Raw genomic sequence first — 27,857 nt, 5'->3', positions numbered from 1 at the left:
TAATAAGCATTTGGATTATTGATATACTTTGGCTTAGTTTATATGGGCAGGCAAGGGGAACCTTAATACGGCAAGTTTCGAAGAAAATTGGCAAATTACTCTCTCTCTCTCTCTCTTTCTCTCTCACTCCCTCCCTCCCTCCCTCTTCCTCTCTCTCTCTCTCACACACACACATTGTTTTTTTTTTATGAATCTTCTTTTAAAATGATATCACTTTTTAAAAAATACATGTAACTTAAAGGAAAGTATTTTTAGAATGAATTATTATGATGTGATGTTAAGCATGGCTGATTACATAACTGGTGCCTTCTATATGTTTTGGACTAAAATTCCATCATTAAAACGCGGTATAAATCATGAATGCCAAAGTGAGTATACTTGTTTCCATTCCATTCATCATGAGAATGAATTGTCACAAGATTTTACCTATAATGGAAGGTTACATGAAGTGGGTGCCAGAAAAATCTTTCCTATTAATTGATGCCAAATATACATACAAAGAGTGTGGCATGACCAAGATTATTAACATAATTAACCTGACTAATTATGATGGTGAGCATGAAAGAAGCTTGTTTCAGCAAAGCATGTTTGAAATTAAACAGAGTTGGTAAAATTTGAGCAAAATACAAAATACGATTTAGTTAACCTTCAAGAAAATATTTACTTGCCTCTTCTCGGAGAAGGGTTACATGGAAAATTTCAGAGCTGAAAGTTTGCTGCAATTTATTTAGTCTGTAGAAATGAGTACTCATTTTATTCCAAATTATGTCAAGAATAGTAGAAAGACAAGAAATGCTTAGTCTGAACTTTTAGGTGCTGGTAGACATAGTTGCGATGTCTCATATATAAATAGAAATTGGCAGTTCACAACATCTCAGCCTAAACTGTGATGCAGTAATTTGCAGATGTGGTTTTTTTAAAGGTTTATTATGATCCAGTTGGGCTCTAAAAGCTACTGCTTTTTCCAGTAATTAGATAGAATTTAACTATGACAACTGCCAACTACAAATATCTTTTATGGATTTAATTTTCATCACATGGTAGAAATGCACATACAATAAAATATTTTGAGAATAAATAGGCAGTTATGTCTTCATACTACCACCAAAAGGGCAATGGTTTTATTCTGCTTTTTAAAACTATTTCACACACAAAGGCTTAGTGCACTGATGGCGAACCTTTTAGAGACATGTGCCCAAGCTGCAACCTAAAACCCACTTATGCATTGTTGGGTGCCAGGTGGGTGTGGCCCATTGGGTGGGTGTGGCCCATTGGGTGGGCATGGCTGTGGTGGTAATGGCAGACTGGGTGGGACTAAAAAGTTCAATCAATTCCAACTTTGCAAGATCTTTTTTTCTCATGAGAAGTTGAAATTGACTGATTGATTGAACCTTTTTTTTTTTTTTTTGCACACGGCAGCAGGGGCCTAAAGCAAAAAAGGTTTTATAAAACCCAGCTGAAGGCCTAGGACTGGGGCGACGGTGTACGTGCCCACAGAGAGGGTTCTGAGTGCCACCTCTGGCACCCGTGCCATAGGTTCGCCACCACAGGCTTAGTGATTTGGAAATTATTATAAAATATCCAAAATAGTCTCCCTTTTTTAAACATTTAATAGTACATAAGAAATAAATACAATTAGAAACAAACAATATTAAATTCATGCTGGGATATTAGATTTACAGAGGCTGAAAATTCAGTATAGTTACTGGAGTTGAAAAAGGCATTCTGCAATATTTTCTGCAGTTTCAAAAGATAATGAAAGTTTAAATATTCTCAATAAAATCTTACAGTAATGGAAAAAAATCAAATTAGTTTTGTTATAAGAATAGATTTTAAAAATATATGTTAAGCCTCTGAGGGATAAAATCTTTTGGATGCACATTGTGTTGGACTCTGTCCTTGAAGCAAGGCCAGTAAAGGTTCAGAATAGTGAAACAGACACTTCAGGGATTGCAAGAATGCTACTTTATTGTTGCAGAGTATTTTAAGAAAATCTTGAAAGCCTGCCTAAGTTTATTTCTGTCCCATCTTGTCCTAAACCAAACCAGGACAGGTTATTTTGAATTTCTTCCTCATGCTTCCTTCAGTCTCCAGACTGTGTAATCTCTTGTCCTTAATGTCTCTCTCGCATTTTCCCCAAGATCAGCTCTTAATTCCCTTCATAAGATGTCAACTCCTATCATTCTCAATTTGCTTGCTAAGCAAGTTAGAAGTGAAGCTGTAAGGATTTGTAATAAAAAACAAACAACCCAATTGGTGGCAAAATTTTATTCCCGGGGAAGCCAACCAGTGTCTGATGGGATGGCAGCTGCTAGTTAAGCTGTTCTGAGAAGCATATGCTTCACCTCTTCAGGTCTTGCTCAGTACAGATAGCTCCCAAGGGTAGGAGACCAGGCTCTCCATCCTTCAGATGGAGAACAATCCATCTAGGGAAGGGATTTCCAACCTATGGTCCACAGCCCAGTACCAATCTGTTTTATTGGTCTCTAGAAGCAGAAATAATAGTTTCTGATAGTTTCATAAGAAATGACAGTCCAAGATGCTTTTAACTCCAATATGTGAATATTTTTTTCTTCAAAGAATCTGGAAAACATGTCCTAACATCCAGTTGAATAGTTAACTCCACTGTTTTTTCACAGAGTGGATCAAGTTACCCTAAACAAAATTTCTGGATGAGGATTCGTGGATGCAGTAAGGGTAAAGAAATAAATATGCTATGGGTTCATGCTTGCAGTTGGACAGATTCAGTCCTCATTTTTCACCACCATTACATTCTAAGCCTGGGCAACAAAAAATTAGCTACCGGTTCTGCCGAAGTGGTGCAAACTGGCTGAATCCCACTTCTGCTTGGATATCTCTACAGCTGAGTCATTTCTCTGAGCTTTTTGATAAACCAACAGTCATACACAATAATTCTTATGCTAGTGATATAAAGTGGTCAGATTGAGTGAGATATAATATATTTAACAATCTGCTGCTTATCTGTTCTTCAGATACATAATGAAAAAGAGATCTAAACCTGATATTAGGGTTATTTTGATTGGCTATCTTATTGCAATGTTCCTTCCGGTGGAAAAAGACCAATTATGAAATTAGAAATATTAAAAATATTAAAAATTACAATGGTAATGAATAAACCATTGGAAGACCTGAACAACCAAATTGGGATGGATTCTGTCCGTGATAATTTATTTATGTAGTTGCTGAGAGTTGTTCCCCATTCCAAATTATTTAATTTGAGAATTTACCCATCAAAGCATAACCTTATTACCAATGACACCTTGACTGTTGCTTTCTGTTTTCTGCCTATAATGTAATCACTACATAGCACAACCGTATCAATCTATATCTGGTGTATTTTATAGGTATTAGTTCTGGGAAATTTTTTAAAAACTTTTTCAGACCACAAAACCTGCTAGTTAAAAATACCAGTTTCCTGGATCAGCTTTCTGCCTTTCAGCTACACACAAAATAATGAGTCATCATGAAAACAAATGCTTTTGAACATTAGCTGAGAAATGCTATCCTTTTCACTGTAGAAAAAAATGTGCAGTGGATGTCCCTACTTTTGTTCAAGTACATTCTTTTTCTGCCCTTAGTCTTTCACTGAAGCCCATTAAATTCTCCTCTGAAAACACAGCTTAAAAAATCCTGATCTAGGCAATGATAGACTCAGGTTTAAAACATGCCAAGTATGTATAGATGTCTACCCACATTATCCAAATGTCTGTATGAATTTCAAGCTAATGAGATGGGGATGGATAATCTTTATGTGATAAATCTGTTGTGTCAAGTTCACAAATAAGTTACCGTATCATGGTCCTAATCTTATAAAACTATAGAAGATCTTGGTGTGCCTTATCCTTTAATGTGTGCCTTTTTTAATCTCATGAACTGTAAAACTATTTTTTTAACCAAAAGGAATCCTGTTTCAAATGGCTAAGAAAATCAATTTCATGTTCTAAGATGCACCAACTTTTTTACAATGAAAAGGAGGACACAAATAAATTGAAGAAAAAAATATTGTAAATAAAAGAAACATTTTATTCATTGCAACAATAATACAGAATACACTATAAAATGATAAATGCAAAATAAAAAACATTTGTAACAATAACGTTTTATATTGTAATTATGCTTCGCCCCTGCCTGCAGCTGCCCCACCAGCACTGCTGCCCCACCATGTAGAGCGGGCCCCGCAGCTCCCAAAGCACTAGCTGCACGGCTCCGGCCCTGGGGGGCAGCCCGCCATCAACACACCCCGCCTGCAGTCGCCCCGCCAGCACACCGCCTACCCTGCACAGCCCCGTGTAGAGCAGGCCCCGCAGCTCCCACAGCACGGGGGGCAGCCGGCGACCGCCGCCCCTCACACCCCAGCCCGCAGCAGCCCCGCAGCCTCTGCCTCTTACGCCCGCAGCCATTATTGCCCTAGCAGGGCCGAAGATCAAGAGGAAGTTACTGTGGCATCGCTGCTCCTGTCTCCTGCAGGTATCTTCGGGACTAACTAGGAGATGGTGTAGTTGGGTAGCAGGGAGGGGTGCAAAGTTCCTGCCAATTCGCCTTCGCTGCAGACAACTTACATGTGCAAATTTTGCCGCCCCGGTGTTTTGGCGCACTCAGCAGCAATTCCTATTGGCTTTCGAAAGCCAATAGGGGAAGTAGCACAGTTCATGCAAAAGTTGAAAAAAACCCATCAAAAAAAGGTGCCGGAACATCGTTCTGAGCGTTCTATGAGAAAAAAAAAGCCCTGCTTTTTTTTTTTTTTTTGGACATGTAGGAAGACATTTTTTTCGAGAGGACAGAACTTACAAAAGGAGAACTGTCCTCCCTAAAGGAGGATGGTTGGTCATCTTAACATTAGTTTATAGCTCACTGTACTAAGAGAACCCAAGAAATGTTGTATTTTTCCATTTTTCAAGGCTATTTGCTATTAATTGTAATAGTATATGGAAAGGATAGCAATATAAAAATCCAAACATATTTCCATTTGTATTAAATTTATAAATTTGTTGAAGGAAAAAAAGGAATGGTTTACTAATAATCAGTGATTATTTCATAGGATTATTTGATAGGGTTTTAGTTTTGCAATAGTTAATACACTAAATCTTGTAAATGTAAAGGTGAAAATCATTGTTGTTCTTGTATTGAATTATGTGCATTTTTAAAAAATTGAAAGGCTGCTTAATTTTAGGAAATGTACAGTATTTATTATATTTTATTATTGCATTGATTTACAATTTGCTGCCAAAAAATATGAAGAAATTTATACTGAGTATTAAATTTTGTAAATTTACAATGAATCTATTAAAATGCAGATGATGATATGGAGTCCTAAACTTGACTTTACATTGTCTTCTGTTAGTTGTGAAGTATAATAATATATTTATTGCGAAATGCAATAAATATATTATTATACTTTGTTTTGCTTCTATGTTTTTAAAGTATACTGTAAAAATGTTGACACACATTGAAGGGAATCCAAGAACAAAAGATGAAGTCATTGTCATGTTTTTTGGTAGTTTCCATAGATCTCCACCCATCAACAATGTTCCATAGCCAAATTAGAACATAAAATATAATTACTGTGGTAACTGTATACTGCAGATTCTTTTTAAAGTAGTGTATTTGAATATTGAATACTGTTACATGAATGCACGTTATTATAATATTCCAGAATTCCATTTTTACTGTCAAGATTGGTCCTGATTAAAAATACATTGTACATGACTCAGGATTTTTATGTGCACTTCATACAATGATGTGTGTCCTGATTTTGCACTTTGCATTGTGATAATATGTTGACTACAGTCATTCCCTGATTGTTGCCCTCTCTGATCCCAATTGATATGTAGGCCTCTCTTTGCTAAACTTCACTGTCTCAAATAATCAGTTCTGCACTACTTAGAAGTTATTCACTTAGGGACTATTTTAAGAAGGAAAGTCACACTTGATAAGCCTAAAATAATCAGTTCTACTGTTGATATTTGTATTGATCTGCCCATAAATAAAGGCAGGCAAAAGAAACCAAGGACACCTTCATTTTCTTTTGTTCTGCAAATGGAAAATGTCCTCTAACAGCATGCAAATGTGCTTCCTCAAACTTATAAAATGCTGCATAAAACCAAGATGACAGGGATCAGATTTACATGAGTTCCCAAATTAGTTCCCAAGGTACCATCTTTTAGAATGTATTAATATATTTTTATTTATAGGTTTTTCAAACTTAATAGAAAAGCTTATTCTTATTCTCTCCAAAATATTTTCAATATAATATTTCAAAAGTTTTTGTATTAGCTTATTGTTATAGGGTGAGTGGTTTGAATAATGAATTTTATATTAGTTGGCAGACTTGTTAAATCATATGGCTGTGCAGTGTGACATTCCTGAGTGGTTCAGAAAATCTTATTCTGGCTGAAAAGTATACATCAGACATGTCAAACACAAGGCCCAGGGGCCAGATGCGGCCCGCGAAGTGGTTTCATGTGGCCCGCGAAGCCATCCTGGAAACAGTGAGGGAACAGCCCCCGCTGCCTTGGCCCTGGCCCAGGCCAGCCAGGAGCCAATGTACAATTTTGTGTTGGCCATCTTGGCACTTGCCCCGGTGGACTATGCCTTGGCACTTGCCCCATTCCCACCCCCTTCTGCCAGAGACCCTCAGATCTGTCCCACTCCTGCCCAGGCCCCCACAGGCCCCCTTGACGTGAATGATGTAGAACTGGCTACGCTCACCCAGTAGGCCATACCCACTCTATCCACGCCCATCCAGTAGGCTGTACCCACTCTGGTCACACCCACTCGCCCCCCCAAGGGCATCTGCAATGCTGATGCGGCCCTCAGTGAAATTGAGCTTGACACCCCTGGTATACATGTTCCACAGAGTTTCTTTCTTTTTTTGCCAAGTAGTGTTCTTTGCTCATATGTCACACTGAAAAGCAGTTTAGGGGAAATGCAGGGAGGCAGGCAGGCAGGCAGAAAGGAAGGAAAGAGAGAGTTAGGTAATAATTCTTCACTTACAGTGCTATGGATCTTGGGGCGGGGGGAGAATTACAAAACATGGAGACCACTCTCTAAGGATTAAGTGAATTCTATTTCTACCATCTAAATAAAATAGCCAAGAACACTGTTATGTCCCGAGCCTTTGCAAACGGCTCGGGCGTTTGCAGGCAGTCCCGGGCAGGTGCAAAGCTGCCCGGGACCAGACAGGCTGTCGCCAGCGCCGTGCGCATGCGCGGGTGCTGGCGCGGGAAAAGTAACCCATTTACCCGGGAGTTGCCTATATAAGAGGCTGCGAGGCGTTTGGGCGAGGCTGAAGCCATCTTCCTGTAAGCTGAACGCTGAATAAAAGAAACTGAGAACTCCAGCTGCTTCTCGTGTCTGTTTTCCCGCCAAGGACGCAACACTGGCGACGAGGGTGGGATGCCTTGCACTACCTGGAAAGGAAAAAGTGTAAGCTTACCCAAGGAGTCCTGAGCGGCGGAAGAGGAACGGCGTCGACTCGGCAGCTGCCCGCCAATCCGGTGCGCATTCGGGGGTAGGCTGGCTGATAGACCCGTCTCCTGAAGATCCGAAGATGGCGAAAATCGGAAGGCTTTCGGAATTCGACGTCTCACATCCAGAGCGGTGGGAGTCCTACGTATCCAGAATGGAGAACTACTTCAAGGCAAACCAAGTGAGGGAAGATAGCTTGAAGGCCGCCACCCTGCTTTGCGTTTGCGGCCAAGACGCCTTCGAAATCGCAGAAAATCTTGTAGCACCTGTTCCAGTAGAGTCTGTAAGCTACGCAGACCTGAAGAAGCTGCTGAAAGAGCACTTCCACCCCAAGGTGTCCGTTATCTCATGGCGCCACACCTTCGAGCAGAGGGATCAACGGTCCGGTGAAACAGCCAAGGAATACATCGCCGCGCTACGGAAGGCCGCCAAGCCCTGCGAGTTCAAGGACCTCGAGGAACGACTGAGGGACCGATTCGTGTGCGGGCTAAGGCATCGAGAGCTACAACAGAGACTTTTTGCCAAGGAAGAATTATCCTTCCAAGACGCCTTAAGGGAAGTCACCGCAGAAGAAGCAGCAGGCGGCGCCATCAAAAACATGCGGCCGATCAGAAACAGTGCAGAGGGTGCGTCCGTGCACCAGGAAGACGTCCGACGAAACTCCGAGGAGGATCCGGACGAGGAAGTCGACCGTCTACACCCCGCGAAGGAAGAGAACCAGAAGGGAAGCTCTTCGGCTCTGCTCAAGTGCATCGGCTGTGGAGGTCGCCACAGGAGAACCGACTGCAAGTTCCGCTCCGCTACCTGCCGGGCATGCGGCAAGCAGGGGCATATTGCAGCTGTGTGTCTGAGCCGACGAAGGGCACAACCCCAAGAAGAACGCCTGAAAGCTTTCTTACAGGCAAACCTGATCCGTCATGCCACGTCTGCGCCTTTTCACCCGTCCACCAACGGTATGGCTGAACGCATGGTGCGCATCGCAAAGGACGCCTTGAAGAGACTCACCTACGGGGACTGGCATCACAGGTTGGCTGACTTTCTCCTTTCTTATCGCACCACACCGTCCACTTCTACAGGGAGAAGTCCAGCTGAACTTCGTTGGGGCGCCAACTTACTACTAGACTTGACCGGTTGCATCCGGACAGACTGCCTTCATCTACCTCACATCCTAGGGCACCTAGACAACTACTTGTGGGTGCCCCGGTTTGGGCTCGCAATTACGGGCCTGGTCATACATGGGTCCCCGCTTCTGTGTCCAGGATCACAGGTCCTCTCTCCTACGAGGTTGCCCTGGACAACGGTCGTGTCCTGCGTCGGCACATCGACCAACTTCGCTCTAGGCGAGACTTTTCTGCTGAGACTCCTGGGTCTTTTCCAGGGGGGGAGGGGGACCCTTTGGAGCAAAGGGAAGGGCAAGAGCTACTGCCCACCTCCACTGAGGGAGCCACAAACGGCTCGTCCCAAGGGTTCTGCAATTGCTCCGAAAAGAAAGTCATGGAGCTTACCCACACAACAGGCACTCACGCCTACTCCAGCCAGGGAGTCACCCCGGGGGCATACTCACTTTCCACACACATCACACAGCACTCCAGCAACGGAGGATACCCGGGGGCATCCCAACAAATCATTCCCCGCAAGAGAACTGGCACACAATTCCCAAGGTTGGCCTGACCTTACCCCAAATCCTACAGGGGGTCAAACATACACAGAGTTAGTCGAGGAACCAAGTCCCGACTACAACAACCCTAGCACAAATCAGGGAACACCTGAGTTTGGGGAAAGTACAGAAACCCACACGAGCCCGAACACAGAATGGGGTTCAGGGACTGGACAGCCTCCTGACAGGTCTTGGACTGACCTAGGAGGTTCTACAGAGACGCCCAGCAGCGGCTATCACTTCAAGGGGCCTGAGGGTCTACAGCTAGGTAGGTCAACCAGGTCACAAAGTAACAGAAGCCCTGGCCTGACGAGCCCGGTGGGCAAGCAAGAAGGCCAGGCATCGGGGCACAGTCCTTGGAAGACACCAGGACACAATAGAGAGAACAGGCTCACGCCTCCCTCCAGTCAGGGGACTTATGCCAGTAACCCACAGCTAAGAAGGTCACAGAGAGCAAAGAAATCTCCTAAGTACCTAGAAGACTACATAACATTGCTGGCAAGGCAAAGGCCAGTAAACAGTGGGAGCACTGGGGAGCAAAATGTCATATAAAATAAATGTTGTATGTTTGTAGTAGTTTTAGCCCGGGGGAAAGGGGTGTTATGTCCCGAGCCTTGCAAACGGCTCGGGCGTTTGCAGGCAGTCCCGGGCAGGTGCAAAGCTGCCCGGGACCAGCCAGGCTGTCGCCAGCGCCGTGCGCATGCGCGGGTGCTGGCGCGGGAAAAGTAACCCTTGTACCCGGGAGTTGCCTATATAAGAGGCTGCGAGGCGTTTGGGCGAGGCTGAAGCCATCTTCCTGTAAGCTGAACGCTGAATAAAAGAAACTGAGAACTCCAGCTGCTTCTCGTGTCTGTTTTCCCGCCAAGGACGCAACAAACACATTATCTCACTTCCTACTAGAATAAGTCAGTAGAAAAATTTATAGTGTTCCTGATTTATTTTGAGATTAGCAGTAAAATGTGAATCTGTTTCCAGTTTATAGTTAGCTGTAGACTAAGCTTCTATGACTTATTTTAGAAATCATGGTGAAAAATACGGCTTATGGGTTCTCTGTATGTGGATTGCAAATACTCAGTTAGTGATTCAGTCTACCTTTGTAGTTTCCTCTCAGTGATTCATCAGTGTTTAATCTCAGTCATTTAAAATTGAAAATTATGAGATAATTTCCACTCTAGTTGGCAACCAAAACACTCTCCATAAGTCCTATATTTAGATTAGAGCAAATGTACCATTCAGCTCAGCTAGCAACAAATATAGGTTGATGTTTATTCATTAAGCATCAGCAAACACAACAAGAATAATGGTGCAAGAACCAGGGAGAAAGAGAAGGAAATGAACAAGCAAGAGATTAGAAGGATACAGAACTTAATATCAATGATCTACATTGAGATGTGTTTGAATAATGTGGATAATGATCTACATTATCTCTGGTTTTCCAGAGCATTGAATATAATGCTATAAGTAATTAGCATGGACAATTTCAAAAGGAGTAGCTTTAGTTATTCCATGTTTAAACCTTTTTACATAGCAGTAGCAAAAATAGGGATAGGAACTAGATCACCAGGTGATCCCTCCTCTATTCTACATCATTAGAGAAACAGTTTAGTGGACTGGGGTGATGTGGCCAAGAAATATATCATATTACATATAGAAAAATAGGGCTAAATATTTATTCAATTCTCTCATAGAGTAAGCTAAAACTAAATACTGTCCAAAACAATCATATAAATTATTTAAATCTTACAATCTCATCTTCTTCCATGGCGTCTTTTTAACATTTTAGAAATGTTAAACCATTCAGTCAATTTAGTTCATGAATTCACTAAAGCATTTTGATGATTTGAGTTGGTGAATCAGTTTGATGTAGGGATTTGATTACATCACTTTGAACTTAATTGAACTGACTCTCCATGTTAAATCTTCATACAATTCCAAAAATATTGGCAGGGAGAGCATTGGGGAGTTTTCTGGTAAAATGTTTTTAAGACTGAATCATATAATTCAAACTGCAGGAAGTGATTTATTTTTGAGATTACAATCAGTTTTTCACTTACCGTTAGAAACAAAGAGAAAATTCTGAAATCACATTCTCTCTTTTTAATTTTAGTTTCAGAGAATCATGGGGGTAGCAGAGACAATAATTTGTCAGTGAGATCTATCCTCTATCTGTCTGTCTGTCTTCCTGTCTGTCTGTCTCCCTCCCTCCCTCCCTCCTTCCCTCCCTCCCCTAAAAGGGATATTTTGGAAATCATTTTAGGATCTGAATAGGATAATCCTCCATCCAGTTTGTCATGCCCCTATCCCCTAACTGGAAGCCATTTGTACAATCACCAGGTTTTTTTTTTTTAAAGTATACTACATGCGTCATGATTCAGTCCAGATTGCTTCCATATGTGGATTAAGAAACTTTAATCGCTTCCATTTATTTAACTGGAATCCCAATTTGTATTATATCCATCCCTTCCCAATGTTTGTTTTGTGGAATAAAGCTTCCATTGAAGTAAAAGCATACTAACCTACTAGAAAGACGTCTATTTGAGCATTAAACTTGTTGAACTAAATATATATTTCCATGGTACCTGATTCAGTATATCTTGACTGATTTGCTTTTTATCTCACGTTATATTTTATAGAACTACTAAAATGGTTAGCCATTTACAAGTGTACCATGCTTAATCTGTTTCTAAGATGCCATTTCTTTTGCTTTCCCTTCCCCCCAGTTCCATCTACTTTTAGACACAGAGAGTCAAGATACTTTAAATTTGACAAAATGGCACTATATTATCCAAGAAAGTATTCTATTATGAAAGATTAAATCCATCATATTCTGTATGGCAAATAAAAGTGTTGATACATGGAGTGCTAACAAAGCTCAGAAGTACTGGAAGCATACAATAGAAGCATAAAATATCTGTGCTCTGCCTACCATGGCATTATGTCCAGGAAGACATGTTTGGGCATGTTTGTTTATGAAATACTGTTTGTTTTTCTAACAGTGACAATAAGAAAGAGTACTTTCCCACATTAGCTAAATACTGAAAGAACAGCTTGTCTTCAAATAATTGAGGACAGTTAGAAAATCTTTTTTAACACTGAGAAATGAAAAGGTACAATATATACAGTAGTTGTTAGGAAAATCAGGATCTTAACTGTCTCACAAATGATATTCCAGACAGCACTATGAAGTTTAGTTTTGTTAAAAAAGTACTGGATAGGTTATGACTTTGTAAAATTAAACACACAAATTAACATGACTGACACTTGAACTGTGAATAGATGCAGCTGTACAACAAATCTGGCATCCCATTAGCATTGCAGGCAGCAGCATCTGCCATCTTTACAAGGGATACATCCTACCTTAGTTAATTTAAATAATTCTCAGTTCTCTCTGTTCCAGAAGTCAAGATTACTAACTACTTCTGTTGTTCCCCACACATATCTGCAGATGTTTCAATTCATTCATTCATCATGTGAATTTTTCACATGCACAACCATTACGATTTTTATCAGAATTCTTCCCACTATGGGAATTTGTTGACTAAACTCTCAGTAGGCTGACTGGCCAAAATCAGCTAATGGAGTCAAATCTGTCATTGCTTTTATTCATATTGAGAGCATCTTTTTATGATTTTTTTCCCAGATGAATTTAATAACTGAGCATGTGATTGGATTTGGTTCTATTGGTGAATGATCAAATATTTATAAATGTCATGCATGTCTTTAAAAGTTTGATTGACATGTCTGTTGTGACCTTTACTTGCTAAAAAAAATGCAGCCATTGTAATCCATGCTTTTGTTACATATAATATAGACAGGGAAATATGCTTTTTGTGCCATGTCACCTCTGAAGATTGCTCAGAAATTAGAAAATGTGTAACTTTAACATTGCTTTCTATTAATTTCTGGTTTCATTTCAACATTCAAAATGTCCTTCTTATCTCTTAAAAATTAAGTTCAATTTCCAATTGAAGAAAGGATGAGAGAAGTGGGGAACAGAACTATACCCATTAGAGTCACCTCTGTGAGCTGGCCAGCATAGAAATTTAATATATAAATAAAAAAGTAAATAAAATATAACTATTGGGTTTATTTTAATTATTTAGATATTATGCTATAGCACTAAAATATTTCCTTAAAAATGATTTGATCCCTAATGTTCCAAGGTTTTCAAAATTCCACAATAGCACCTTGAGTTCAGTTTTTCTGAGTCCTTAAAATGCAGTTTCTTGGAAGTGTTCATTTATATTACTGTTTTATGTGTTGATTGTCAAAGCTATTTAGCCCTCTATAGTTTGAAGTAAAAGAAATATAAGGAAGCTAAAATAGACAAGTATGTTTGCCATTATCTAGAAATATAGCATGTGCTGAAAATCTTTTTATCTCTTGCTGGTCCATGAAAGTGGGCAACAACTATATCCTGACTATGAGTTGTGGTTTGATAGTCTTTGTTTCCAACAACAGAGGAAGTGATATAAAATCACTCTACCTTCTGTGATTCATCCTTGCTACTTAGAAACAGGCTGTTTATCATTTCATATAAGTTACATAAAATATATCAGCATTGTGTCAGAGCTATGGTGAAGAATGGCTTTTGTATGCATTTATGCATAACTTCTTTAGCCTAGAACTCCACATTATTGAAATTAGCGTGGTTTTTAATACTGTATATAATTTCTGTATCCCAATACAGGAAAGTTGACTTATGAGCACAATTGAGCCCAAAATTTATATTGCTAAATGAGACAGTTAAGGGAATTTTGCTCCATTTTACGACCTTCCTTGCCACAGTTGTTAAGTGAATCACTGCAGTTAGGCTCGTAATACCATTGTTAAGGGAACCTTGCTTCCTCATTGACTTTGCTTGTTAGAAGATTGCAAAAGATGATCACATGATCCCAGGATACTACAACTGTCATAAATATGAATCAGTTGCCAAGCTTCTGAATTTTGATCATGTGACCATGGTGATGCTGTAATGGTTTTGTGAAAAACTTTCATAAATCACTTTTTAAAGTGCTGTTGTAACTTCAAATGGTTACCAAATGAATTTTGTAAATCGAGGACTACCTGTACCAGAAAATAAAAGTGACGATTGGTACCTTGGAAAAAATAACTTCTGCTGTTATATTTTTACCTAAACATCCTTCAGAATATTCCGTTATTGTTCAAACTTCCATTTTCAAAAACAATGAATGATCTGCTTGAATTAATTTGTAATTGGTAGCAATAGCCTCAAAAAAATAGGAGACTATTATTTAGATAGGGTAATGTACACTTGGGAATCTATCAAAATAGCACTTTAAAACAGAAAGTAAACATTGATTCAGTTCCATTAAAAAATAATTCACAGTGCAAATAATTTTGATGCATTCTTGAGTTGTAAATAGATCAAATACAGTAGAACAGATAAAATACTTCTATCAAAAGTTGATAATTTGTAAAGATAATGGACTAGGTGCATTCCTATTCAAGAAATATTTTGAACTGCAGCAGACATTTACTTATTTAAATAAACATTGCAATTATGTGCATGTATACTTCTTTGTGCCAGGTCTTTAGTGTTCTCTGAGCTTGGTTTTCTTGCAGATATTTCACTACCATCACTGATGATGTTACTTAGTTTGGTAATGAAACCTCTGCAACATAAACCACAACATTCAAAGAGCACCACAGACTCTACAATTCAACCCTGATTTTCAAATATTCTCTTCTATTTTATTTACTTGTGCATACAGACAATCTAGATAGAAGAACATGCATAGTAAAGCAAAAGTTGAAATTCAGGATGTAGAACATAATACTTTTTTTTAGTATTGTGCCACTTCTTCTACAGTACATATCTTCAACTTCTGATGTTGAAAATCCCAGAGTGAAATTTTTTCCTAAGCAAAACAAATGCACTCCCTTGTTTATTTGATTCCATCAGTGGGTAGTAATCATTGATTTCACCTGTGCTCAATAATAGGTAGATTGTTCATTTTAAGTATTTTTATAACTCACTCATTTCTGGTAAGAGTTAACAATGAAATCTATAATGTTTATACATGCTAAACTATTACTAGAATGTAACCACAATAAATACAGCATTGTGCAGTAAACACCTATTTATATTGTTAGAAAAGGGGAAAAATTGTTTTCTAGATTAATTCATTTAAGTAAGCTTAGAATTTACACATTGCAGCATCTGGAATTCAAAATACACACTCAGATTGTCAGTTGCAGTTTCTCAATTTTTTTATTATGTTGTGAATATATTACATAGTAAGTTTCGTTTTCAGAAAGCTGGAAGATATCCAGAGTAATCACTGAGTAAAACCAGCATGAATATTATATTCATGTATGTAGTCAGTGCTGATTTACTATAAATTAAATAAACTAATTTACTCAAAATGCTCCACCACCCTACAATCTTATCTCAAAGAGTAAACTGTTCCTGGGACAATCATATTCTGTACAGTTAGTAAAAATGCCATCAATATTAGTATATTTAAGAGCCAGGTGGTCTAATGATAAAAGCACTGAGATGGGAACTGGGAGCCATACGGTTTAGTCCCATCTTTGACAAGAAGCCAGCTGGATGACCTTGGGCCATTACTCCCTCAGCTGTAGGAATAAGGCAAGAGCAAACCAGTTCCAAAATCTCCCCCCCAAAAATCTACAGGGATTCATTCAGACAGATGTCAGAAATCAACACTGACTTGGCACAGTTTTATGTATTTTGAGCAAAGCACTGAGGCAATGAACAAACCAGAACCAAAGTCACAATCCTTTACAGGGAAAAAAAATACATTGAAGTCTCATAACTGATAAACCCACTACAGAAGTCCATTAAGTCCATTCATATCTTGGTTCATAATTCTTGCTTGGAGCAAGATCCAGATCTTTGTGACCTTCTAAAAGGCAAGCAGACATGGGGCTGCCAGAGAAGGGGAAATTATTCCACATAACAGAGAAGGGATGCTTCTGGGGACCCACCAAGTGACTCTGTTTCAGCAATGGGGCCCGGAGCATGCCCATTCTGCTGAATCTATTGGGATGGGCAGAAACCATTGGGGAGAGGTGTTCCTGCAAGTCACTGGCCTCATGCCATGTAGGACAACCAGCACTGTGAACTGCACCTGGAAGCCTAGTGAGAGGCCATTGCAGCTCATATGGCTGCAATGTTAAATGGGTACATCATGGAGTGCCTCCTATGTGCTACTGCATTCTGGATCAGCTGATGTTTAGTTTCCGTTTCATGTCTTTTAACCATTCCACTCTGATATACAGGTAGTCCTTGACTTACGACCACAAGTGAGCCCAAATTTTCTGTTATTAAATGAGATTTTATTTATTTATTTATTTTATTTATTTATTTATGAGACTTATATACCGCTTTAAGTGCAAGCACTCTCTAAGCGGTGTACACCAGTAAACAATGTATATATATATTTACATTGCCCCCAACAATCTGGGTCCTCATTTTACCTACCCCGGAAGGATGGAAGGCTGAGTCAACCTTGAGCCAGTGAGATATTTGTTAAGTGAGGTTTGCCCCATTTTATGACCTTTCTTGCCTCAGTTGTTAGGTGAATCACCGCAGTTGATATGTTAGTAACCCAGTTATTAAGTGAATCTGGTTTCCCCCTTGACTTTGCTTGTCAGAAGGTCACAAAAGGTGATCACATGACCTTGGGACACAGCAACGGTCATATATATAAACCAATTGTGAAGCATCTGAATTTTGATTCACGATCATGGGGATGCCGCAAAGGTTATAACTGTGAAAAATGGTCATTAGTCACTTTTTTCAGTGTCATTGTAACTTTGAATGGTCACTAAATGAACTTTTGTAAGTTGAGGACTATCTGTATTGAACCATAGTGTTGGGCTACAATTGGGTTTAAAAAAATTAAGAAAATTATTTTTCTTATGAAAATAATTGTGTAATGTTTTCAGAACATGAGTTATTGGTTCAGTCATTATTTTCCAAAATAAGCCTCGATTCTGTGCGACATTATGTACTATACATAAAGCATTTATGATTATTTTAATATTAGATATTCCATTCTTCAAATAGAAGATATTTGTTAAATGATTATGAATATTATAAAATATGAACCTAATTTTTATACTTGTGTTTCATTTTTGTTAGACAGGGTCATTTACTAGATTCTCCTTTCATTGGCTTGTTGTTTTCCTCCCTAGTATTAAGGTCTGGTATCGGATCAAGGCAAGAACTATTTTTTTAAGTTCTTACCTGCGTATTTCAGGGCCCAGTTATATCGAGATCCTGATCAACTGAACAGGCTATGGATGCAGTGCTATTAGTCAGGAAGGAAACCTGCGAAACTTGCTCCCTTCGCTGAAAAGCAATAAGAACGAAAGCAATGATAGAGACGCTTATTGTCATGGCAACACCTAGAAAGGAATTTCCCTGGTTTCCTTGGTAAAATCTTCTGTCTGATTTAGAGTCTGTTTATAGGACAGTTTTCAAAGTATCAAAGTCAATGAAAATACAGTGTGGTCAGGAAAAAAAGTAATTTAGGGGGTTTTTTTGTTTTTTTTTATTTATGCTCCGAAAGAGAAAGAAGCTTCTTTCATGTGATCACCTTTTGCAATCTTCTAACAGGCAAAGTCAATGAGAAAGCCAGGTTCTCTTAACAAATGTATTACGAACTTAACTGCATTGATTCACTTAACAGCTGGGGCAAGGAAAGTCGTAAAATGGAGCAAAATCCACTTAACTGTCTCGTTTAGCAATATATAAATTTTGGATTCAATTGTGGTCATGGATCAACTATCTGTACTGGGATACAGAAATTATACAGCATTAAAAACTATGCTAAAAAAAATCTGTGTTTTCTACAGATAATTATTGATGTAGGACCGGTTGCTTAGTAATCATGCAAAGTTACAACAGACCCCTGCCCAAAAGCTACTTATAACCCATTTTGAAGTTATGATGGCCACATAAACCACATGATCACATTTTGGGCACTTGGCAATCAGCTGACTCTTTGGGCCATTTGCAATGGCCTATGGTCACGTAACTGCAATTTCTGATGATTTTTGCCAGTTTGTGACATTTATTTCCAGTTCCGGCAAAAAATGCCCATTGGATAAAAAAGGATTCATTTAACAACTACTGCAAAAAAGGTCATAACATTGGGTGTGGCCACATGATGACCTGCTTAATGATGTGAAGACTTATGACCATAATTCCGAGTTCTACTACTGTTATAAGTTGAGCACTGCCTATAATAGAAGTTCTCCATTATAGAAGGCATTTTACTCGTGGACATTGCAACCGACTTTGGCGAACTTCAGAAAGTTAAGCAGAGCCAGACCTACTTAGTTAGATGAGAGACCATTAGGAAATATCACATTAACAACATCCCAGAAATAAATAAATCACTTCTATACTGTTTCCACGAAAAGTATGTGGAAGTGTCCTTACATACACAAAGAGCTAAGCTTGACTAGAAGGAGATTTTAATGTATCTATTCAACATCTAAATATGGTAATTGTCTGCCGAAAAAACAAAAAAAAATAAATTGGGGGAGGGGGCAAAGATGATTTCCTCTTTGTGCATGCTCCTAGTTCAGTTAGTTTATTTTAATTCATTACTTGACTTTTGAACTCTGGGAATGCACTGAGATATTATACATTAAGGCAGTCACTCTGAATCAGTTATATGTTTATCAGAGTTGAGATTCATAAAAAATCTACCATGGGTAAGGCATAGGCTTAACTATTGAAATTATAACCAAATGATTTCAGTTTTGATAGAGATAGGGAGCTTAAGAAAGGAAAGTCTGAGGACAATTGCAGAAGTGAATGAATGAAAATGGTTATGATGATTTTACCCTTTTAATTAGCCAAAGTCCCAATCACGTGCTTTCTGTACTGGTTTTATCTACTTTTATCTACTTATATACTTTGCTGAGAAAAGAAGCGATGGATACTTCCCTCAAATGCACTTTATTTTTGTTGTGACCTTCAAGCAGTTAATTAAGGATGGATAGCATAACATTGCCCAAGTTTTGGAAAACCTCCAGACATTATATCAAAATGACAGTAACATTAGAACAAGCTGCTTCAGAAAGTAAATTTTATTTTGGCTCTGCTCAAAAGAAAATTTGAAAACAGTGTGTTTCTCAGAATTCTGAGGATAAGCTGATAAATTCCAATTTTTCAAGGAAAATCAGCTTGGCCTCATCCCCTGTGGATGTAAAGAGCTTTGTCTGATCTCAAAGTGAAGTTGAAGTACCAGCAATCCTAGGGAATGAAGCTATCAAATGGTGTATAAAAAGCTGATTATCACACACGGAAATGTTATTTAAGGAACTCAAAATAGGGCTTCTTGTGAATGAGAACAATATTTCTTATATGGAGGAACTCAGCAAGTGCTTTTCTGACGAATGACAGCTAAATCTGAGCAGGATGTTAAGATCTCAAGCTTAATAACTTTCAGTGTCAAGTTGTTGGTTGCTGGAATAATTTTCTCCTATTCATGTCTTGTTACCTGATATTTTAAAAAAAATAATACAATAAGCTGCTTTGCAGCGTATTTGGTATTTGTTTAGTATGTGGTAAAGTCTCCTAGGTATAGTTTATTCAGCTTAAATAAAAGCAAGGTAAAATAAATAATTCAGCCTGATACAGGACCAACTAAAATGTTCTGCAGCTTTAGTTAAATCAGTTGTGATTTTGCTTAAAGGCTTACAGTAAAGCCTTTAACATATTTTAACATCCCCTGTTTGAGAAAATGGCTGCCATAGAGCTATGTCAAGTCACAGAATGTTGGGGCAGCCTCTTCTCATTGCAGCCTCTACAGTGGTAGGTGCAATGATTATAACTTAATCATACATAGCTCTGGGAAAGACTGTTATAAGTGACCAGTCATTAGTTGAGGACTACCTGTAGTGGTACTGACATAAAAACTACAGAGGGCCATGTGCCATCTTCCTCTGTTCTTACCATACATGCATCATAAGGAGCTAAATTGATTATGTCTGCTCAAGACATAGAGCATGGGTATTCAAACTTGGCCCTTTTATGACTTGTGGACTTCAACTCCCAGAATTGCTCAGCCAGCATGCCTGGCTGAGAAATTCTGGGAGTTGAAGTCCACAGGTCATAAAAGGGCCAATTTTTGAAGACCCTTTACATAGAGAAATGTATCTGAAAGACCAATTTATCATTACTTTTCATTTTTTCTTCCTTTTTAAGATGAACAAGAATCTGTGCAAAAGCGGACTTTCACAAAGTGGATCAACACACATCTAGCCAAGGTAACACATTATTCTGCTTTTTATATAGTAAAAATGCTTAAGTAGTAAATCAGAAACAAGATCTACCACTTGTAAAAAGAGAGCATTATCTCTGAAGGAAAACTGGATAAAATGGATAATATTGCTCTGCCTTTTGAAGTGATTTAGAACCAAAACTGTATAGCAAAAGAAAGAGCTATTATCACTACAACATGTGTTTCCTGAATAATGCTGGACAGGAAACTAAAAAGGAAAAGGAAAATTTATATGTACTTGTGTTACAAAACTATTATTCTCTTTTTTTAAAAAAAAATCTTAGAAAAGTGTAATTGTTTTGATTAATTATTAATTATGTTGATTTTAAAAAGCAAACAAAATGATACCAGAATTTTTCCAGCTTGTATTTTCAGAATATCAGATTATAATAGTATTTTCTTCTAGAAAGTATACAAAATTTTGCTTTTAGTTTTTGAAATTTTAACACCTCACACTCCTGCTTAGAAATTGAAAGTAGCCATATCTTTGCTCAGAGATTGGAAACAAGCTGTGGATTTTCATTCGCTTATTGAATACTTCCCTCATCTTTTAATAAGATTAAGAACAAATATCATTATTGAAATCATACTCTCACTTTTTAGAGGGATGAAACTGGGAACATGTAGTGAATGAATCCAACAGTGAAGGCAATTTTTCCATTTTAAAAATGGCTCAGGATAATTTTCCAATCTTCTGGAGAATATTTTTGGAGAAATAGCCCTGGAACAAGAGCCCTGGTGGCACAGTGGTTAGAATGCAGTACTGCAGGCTAACTCTGCCCACAGTCTGTAGTTCAGTCCTGATGGGGTTCCAAGTTAACTCAGCCTTCCATCCCTCCGAGTTCAGTAAAATGAAGACTCCAATTGTTGGTGGCAATATGCTGGCATTTAAACTGTCCAGAGAGAGATATAAAGCACTATGGGGCAATATATAAGTCTAAGTACTATTACTATTGCTAAACATGACAGAGCTATATGTGAAATGACAACAAGAGGAATTGCTGGCTGGTGTATAGATTGTATATGCATAGTACTGATTTCATCTTATCTTCAGAAAATTGGAATTCTGATTAATTTATCCCATAGAACCATGAAGAATTTTTGTCTGTCCTGTCTGTCCAATTATTTTATTTATCACACACACATGCACATACACACACACAGTGCCACCCAACTCACCATGACCTTTGGCAGTATATACAAATGTCAACAAAAATATACCCCACCCATTGAAAATCAGTATAATACATAAAGCCAGATAAAACAATACAATGGCAACCCATCTAAAATACATAACAACTCAAACAATTGGGAATGCATTTATCCAGGCCTTATCTCCATGCAAGTCCATCAGTCATCAAATTTTCAGTCCTAGTGTTGATGAAAAGTCTGAAAAGAGTTCCCAGAGCTTTATAGAAACATGTCTTATTTTAACCTTGGTCAAATAATCCATTTTTATTTTCCTTCCTCTTACTTCTAACAACCATGGTCTTTAATTCATTCTGATGCTATCATAGAATTTTTTCCCTTTTCAGTTTTTATTTTTCCCATCTCAAAGATTCCTTTGAGGTTTCAGCCAATCTCTTTTGTAAATCCAATAAAAGTTGTTATCTGGATTTTTCTCTTGGTTTATCATTTGTATTTCCATTTAATCTTCAAACTTTAACCAACGTCTTTTGTATCTCCAGTAGAAAGTCCCTATCCAGATCATTCTCTTGGCTAGTCATTTCTTTGTCTTATAAACTATGCTTTTTATTATCCAGTGTTTCTGCTTCTAATATCAGGCAAAATTTGTTTCACATTTGTCATTCCTTCATTAATGTATTGTGGACATAATCTATCCATAGAAACAGACAACATTGTGACATTGTAACTGCTAAACTCTGAATCCATTCTTTAAAGATCTCTGGGAATAGAGTTCATTCAAACCTGATCATTCATGGAATACATTCAAACCTGTGGGAGACCATTGTCTTGTGGTTTCCTTTTGAGGAGCACACGTGGGTAATATCCAGTTCTCTCCTTATCTGGAGAGGTTCCATCTTGGTTCTTCAGCGTTTGCCTTGGTTAATGTCTCCCCTCATTGCCAATTCACCTACACTGGAATTCACTCATGGAAAGATGCTGATTCTTAACTACCTTTCTAAAAGGACAGTCATATATCAGGGGCAGATTGTTCCAAAAGATGTTCATTCATAGGTTTCATTTCAGAAGAAATGTTGTCTCTGATCTTAGAGGATATTTAGAGCAGTTGGAGATTACGGTTAGTACTCACTAACAGATTTGTTATACTTGGAATCCATAATAGAGGATAGAAATTTGGAATTCATAACATAAAGCAAAATAGGAGAGGGTATGAGAGGTGTGAAGCCAAGGAAAAAAAACATAACATAAAGATAAGACAGGAACTTGGAAGAGATAAACAAGAGACATAAATCTTCCATGACAGTTATGCTTTATCATCAGGGAAGAACCAACTGAATTGTTAATATAGTTCTTAAATAAAGCAGATATAGAGGACTGAATTTTGGGCTGTATTGGGTGTCCTGGAATTGATTGATTATGGATAAAACCTGGAGAAATCCATCTTCTGATTCTGAGTTCAGTGGGAAATGTCTATTGGAACTTAAGATAAAAAAGTCTCAATTAAGGGTACATTGAATATTGGACCATCCATACCATTAGATCTAGATGTTAAAGGAGTAAGAATTAAGATACAGGTAGTCCTCAACTTATGACCACAATTGAGACCAAAATTTATGTTGTTAAGTGAGAAATTGGTTAAGTGAGTTTTGCCCCATTTTATGACTTTTCTTGCAACATTCGTTAAATGAATCACTGCAGTTGTTAAATTAGTAACACAGTTGTTAAGTGAAGCTGGTTTTCCCATTGACTTTCCTTGTCAGAAAGTTGCAAAAAGGGATCACATGATCCCCCAGGACATTGCAACCATCATAAATGTGAGTTAGTTGTCAAGCATTCAAATATAAATCACGTGACTATGGGGATACTGCAAAGTTCATATGTGTGAAAATGCTGTTGTAACTTTAAATGGTCACTAAGAGAACTGTTTTAAGTCAAGGACTACCTGTATATCCTCCATGAATTTGTTTTACCTCTTAAAATGAGATCTTTGGCCATCTTTCTCTACTCTTTCAATCCTTTTGAGAAACAGCAGTCTATATTATACAGAGTTCTACAGTAATTGTAAGTATGACTGTATCGTACTGTAGATAGTTATAAAGACATGACAACCCTGGCAAATTTAGTATTGGTTTCTTTGCTAATGTTACATGGCCTATTTAGCTTTTTAAAAGGGCTGCAGAGTGGGTTGACATTTTCTCTAAATTTTTTACCTCGCTTCCAAGACCAATTTCCTGGTCTCTCTTTGCTAGTGAAGTTTCCATTAGTATTTATCTATAACATTTTAATATGTTTACTATATAAATATTTTATATTTATGTATAATAATGTAACAGCTTTTATATTTTGCACTTTGAATTGCATTTGGTATTTTCATGCACTTTCTTCTTGGAGCTTTGTTTTTTGCTTTTTAAAATTTTTTATTATCCTGGTTAATTTTATTTCATCAATAAATGTGCCCGTCTGATTCCTACTCACTCTTAAAACCATGTTATTTGAGAGCATCACCACTGCCAAGTTATCACACTCCACATGTTTACTTATTAAACATTTCTGAATTAGCATTAATTAAACTGATAAATACCAGTGAGAGGTGGGGAATCAATTTAATAACCTTTTAAAAGGTTCCCTGTTCCTTTTTTTATGCTCGCTATTATGCATAGAAATAATCATTAATAATATTTTACATTTCATTATACAATTTTAAAATATCATGGTGTTAAAATGAAAATCACAAACCATATGTTTAAGGTTATTGGGATAATATCAATACTTCTTACATAATATCATTGCATTTTATTATTTTTGACAGAAATTACAGTACAGAGTAGGCGAAACCTGGTTCAAAACCAGCAACTATGAGAGGGAGCTTGGAGTCCTAGTGGATGGGCCAGCAGTGTGCAGCAGCAGCCAAAGAAGCTAATACAATCCTTGGTGGTATAAACAATGGCATAGAATCAAGATCACGTGAAATATTAGTGCTGCTTTATAAATCCTTAGTTAACCATACCTAGAATACTGCATCCAGTTTTGGTCATTATAAAAAAGATGTTGAGACTTTGGAAAAAGTGCAGAGAAGAGCAGCTAAGACAATAAGGGCCTGGAGACAAAACATGATGAACAGTTGCAGGAATTGGTTTGGCTAGTCTAGCGAAAAGAAGGACTAGGAGTGACACGATAGCAGTATTCCGGTATTTGAGGGGCTGCAACAAAGAAGAGGGGGTCAACTAATTCTCCAAAGCACCAGTAGGCAAGACAAGAAACAATGGATGGAAACTAATCAAAGAGAGAAGCAGCCTGGAATTGAGGGGGAGAAATCAGGCCCTTCAGTACTCCATTATGGTTATCCCAGGCTTGGTCTCCTTCCCTTTCCCATTTAAGATCTACATAAAAGTAGCAATGATCAGAAAGGCCTTTGGATAGCAGTGTTTAGGGTATCAGCTGCAGCTTCACCTAGAACAAGAAGCACTGAAAAGGGTCACTATTACTCTTGCTAGTTTTATCTAGATTACTCTAAATCACTTAATATAGGGCTTTCCTTGAAGATCACTTCAAGTGATACAAAATCCAGCAACTCCTGTGCTTGTGTGCTGATATGAGAGCTGCCCTAACTCTGTGGTTTTAAATGCAGCTAGAGATGCTTGTACAAAACCCTGTAGTGCATGTTTTGTGCATATACAAGGCTGCCTCTCCCAGATAGATCCTGGCTAAGTCTAAGTCTCCAAGAAACGACTGCTGCAGTCCTTCTCCCCACACATCTTGGGGCAAAAAGAAATAGGCCTGGTCTGAGTAGCTTTGCTTCCTTTGAGACAGATTATCAGTTCAAGGCTAAAGTAATTCCCATTTTCCTACCTCTCATGTTTCAGAAGTCCTTTAGGAGGATAATTAGTGTTTTAATATAGTGGGTTCTTGGCACAGATGGATGAGTGATTTACTGCTGATTTTGAATAATGATTTATTACTTTAATAATATGTTGTATTTGTATTATATTTCTGTCACCTCGTGCACGCTGCTTGGAATCATTTTAGAATTGAAACAGTTCGTACATTTCCAAAATAAGCAACCATATGCTCTTATATTTATGGAATTTATGGAATGGAGGCAGCAAGTATCAGAAAGTATCATACCTTGCAACAAAAACATGAACCTATTGGTGAGGGGAGGTGGGTATATTTTTAGTTTTATGGGCCCTTAAGGACAGGAATATTATATCTCTCCTGTTATATTTAGTCATTTGAACATTTTAAAAAAGGAGACTTGTATTTGACCTCCAACTTTCTAGCTTTAATCGCTAGGAAGTGAACCAGCTAAAAAGGTAGAAGGTATAGATTTATACTAATAATGAGGTAAACTTTTAAAGTTTTATGGCTGGTATGTGCTATTAGCTAATGAGAAGCAAAAAAAAAGGAAAAAATGTATACTGCATATATTTAGAAATCATTACTTGAATTAAGCCAAGTGCTGAGGTAAGTCAAATCACTTGGCATCTTGGAACATAAGAAGAGAAATGGGTGCAATAAATGGTGAGGGCATATGAACTGATGATTTATTATTAATCATATATGTGAATTAGTGAAAGTTGAACATTACATAGAGTAAAAAATTGAATTTTACAAAATTGATTTGTTAGCCAAATGTGGCTGAATAACTTGCATTCTCTTCATAGGCCTCATGCTTTTTGCTGCTGAGAAAAGTATCTTGATGTATCATACGAAAATGGAAACATCGTACTGTTTCAAAACATATTGTTGGTTTGGTTCTGATTTAGGGCCTGTTGTTTGTTTGCTTCTGTTATAGGACAGTATACTTTTTAAAAAATCATCTCCATTGCACTTTCCCTTCTAGTGAAAAGCTAAGCAAATTTACAGCCTAGCTATGCATAAAGTTCATATTTTAAGAGTCGTATTTCCATCTAGACTTTTCAGTCTTAGATTGACAGGTTTAAAATAATATTTGCTTCTTAAGTGGAATCTGTTTTGCTGCTGCAACAACATAATTTGAGGTCATTGTTGTTAGAAGTTGGAAGTTTGTTCCCAAGCCAGGGTACAATAAAAAGCAAGAAGATTGGGAAATTGTTCATTGTAATACAGCCCAAATCAACAAATAAGCAGTGCTGAGCAGTTATTCTCTAATTCAAAGGTTTAAGTCAATCTTTAACAATGAGAGTATATGGCATTAACCAATTACACACAGAGATACAGGCATATAAACACACATAGAGAGACACATAAAAGCTATATACTCTTTCTGAATATGAAGCCTCATGTGTAGTTCCCTTCCCTTCTTATTGATGGTTAGCCACAATGGGCTACAGAGACAGTGCCTGCATTAAACAACAATGGCTACATCTATAATATTCCTTTCGTGTAACTTTTCTGACATGCTCATTTATCCTTGACAGAGCTACCCCTCCCTGCAAAATGGCATCACTGTTGCTCATTACAGCCTTTTAGTTTCTCACCAATTCTTGTGCTATTTTAGATATTATTGTAAGAAAAATATTTCAATATTGTGATTGTGGCAGATAGTTATTATGCCACAGAGCAAAAGGTAGAAGTATTAAGGTAGAATAATATCCTACTGGGGAATGCATCTCCAAAGTTATTCCAAATCTAAAATAGAATGTGTGTGATACAGAGAATATGTGTGGTACAGATATGTGTGTGTCCTGCAGTACTTGCTGACATTTAAAGTAGAAGAACTCTGTATTGCTTTTTGGTGTTTTCAATATTTGAAAGACTGGGTTAGAGAGATGACGAAATTTCCAAACATTGCTTGTCCCACAATTATACTCCAGCAATGTTTGCCTGGGAAGGACAAGTTGAAGAGAGGTGCTACATAAAAACAAAAATAAAAGCATTAAGAGGAAATGCACAAACCAAACGTGAGAAAATAAGGGGAAAATTGAGTGAGAAAAATTAGGCCAATAAAAACCATTCTTGCTATATAAAGACATACAGTTAGTTAATCTCTTACAGGTGTTGCTTGGGAAGGAATATATATAAGAAATATTGCTTTCACTGTAAGTAAAGATATATTGGAAGACTAATACCTGAAGCGCCTTTTTTCTATTTCATTCATTCATTCATTCATCAAACGGATACTCATTTCACGCAAAGTGACTGTATGTGTCTTTATATGCTATAAGGAAAATAAAACTGTACTCAGAAAATATTAAGGGTACACAAGAGAATTCTCCGGGATCATTTTGTTGCGTGAGGAAAAGTTTTCTGGATATATTTCTTTTTAGACTAATTTTTATTTTCTGTATAATAAT

At 37.8% G+C, this 27,857-nt stretch overlaps 1 long non-coding RNA gene across 1 annotated transcript in view; it reads left to right on the top strand.

Annotated features, from left to right (window-relative positions):
- The window catches only part of LOC120314822, a 43,733-nt gene extending 23,120 nt beyond the window's left edge, over window positions 1-20,613 (top strand). Inside the window, exon 3 of the long non-coding RNA XR_005558533.1 lies at window positions 20,361-20,613. This is a non-coding gene — a long non-coding RNA (uncharacterized LOC120314822). The remainder of the gene's footprint in view (window positions 1-20,360) is intronic.
- Window positions 20,614-27,857: the final 7,244 nt, after the last annotated feature.

This window comes from Crotalus tigris, unplaced genomic scaffold (genome assembly GCF_016545835.1).
Source record: "Crotalus tigris isolate CLP2741 ecotype Arizona unplaced genomic scaffold, ASM1654583v1 scf7180000019007.31208882:3723066, whole genome shotgun sequence".
NCBI classification, from domain to species: domain Eukaryota; kingdom Metazoa; phylum Chordata; class Lepidosauria; order Squamata; family Viperidae; genus Crotalus; species Crotalus tigris.
This window is presented reverse-complemented; position numbering and strand designations above follow the sequence as displayed.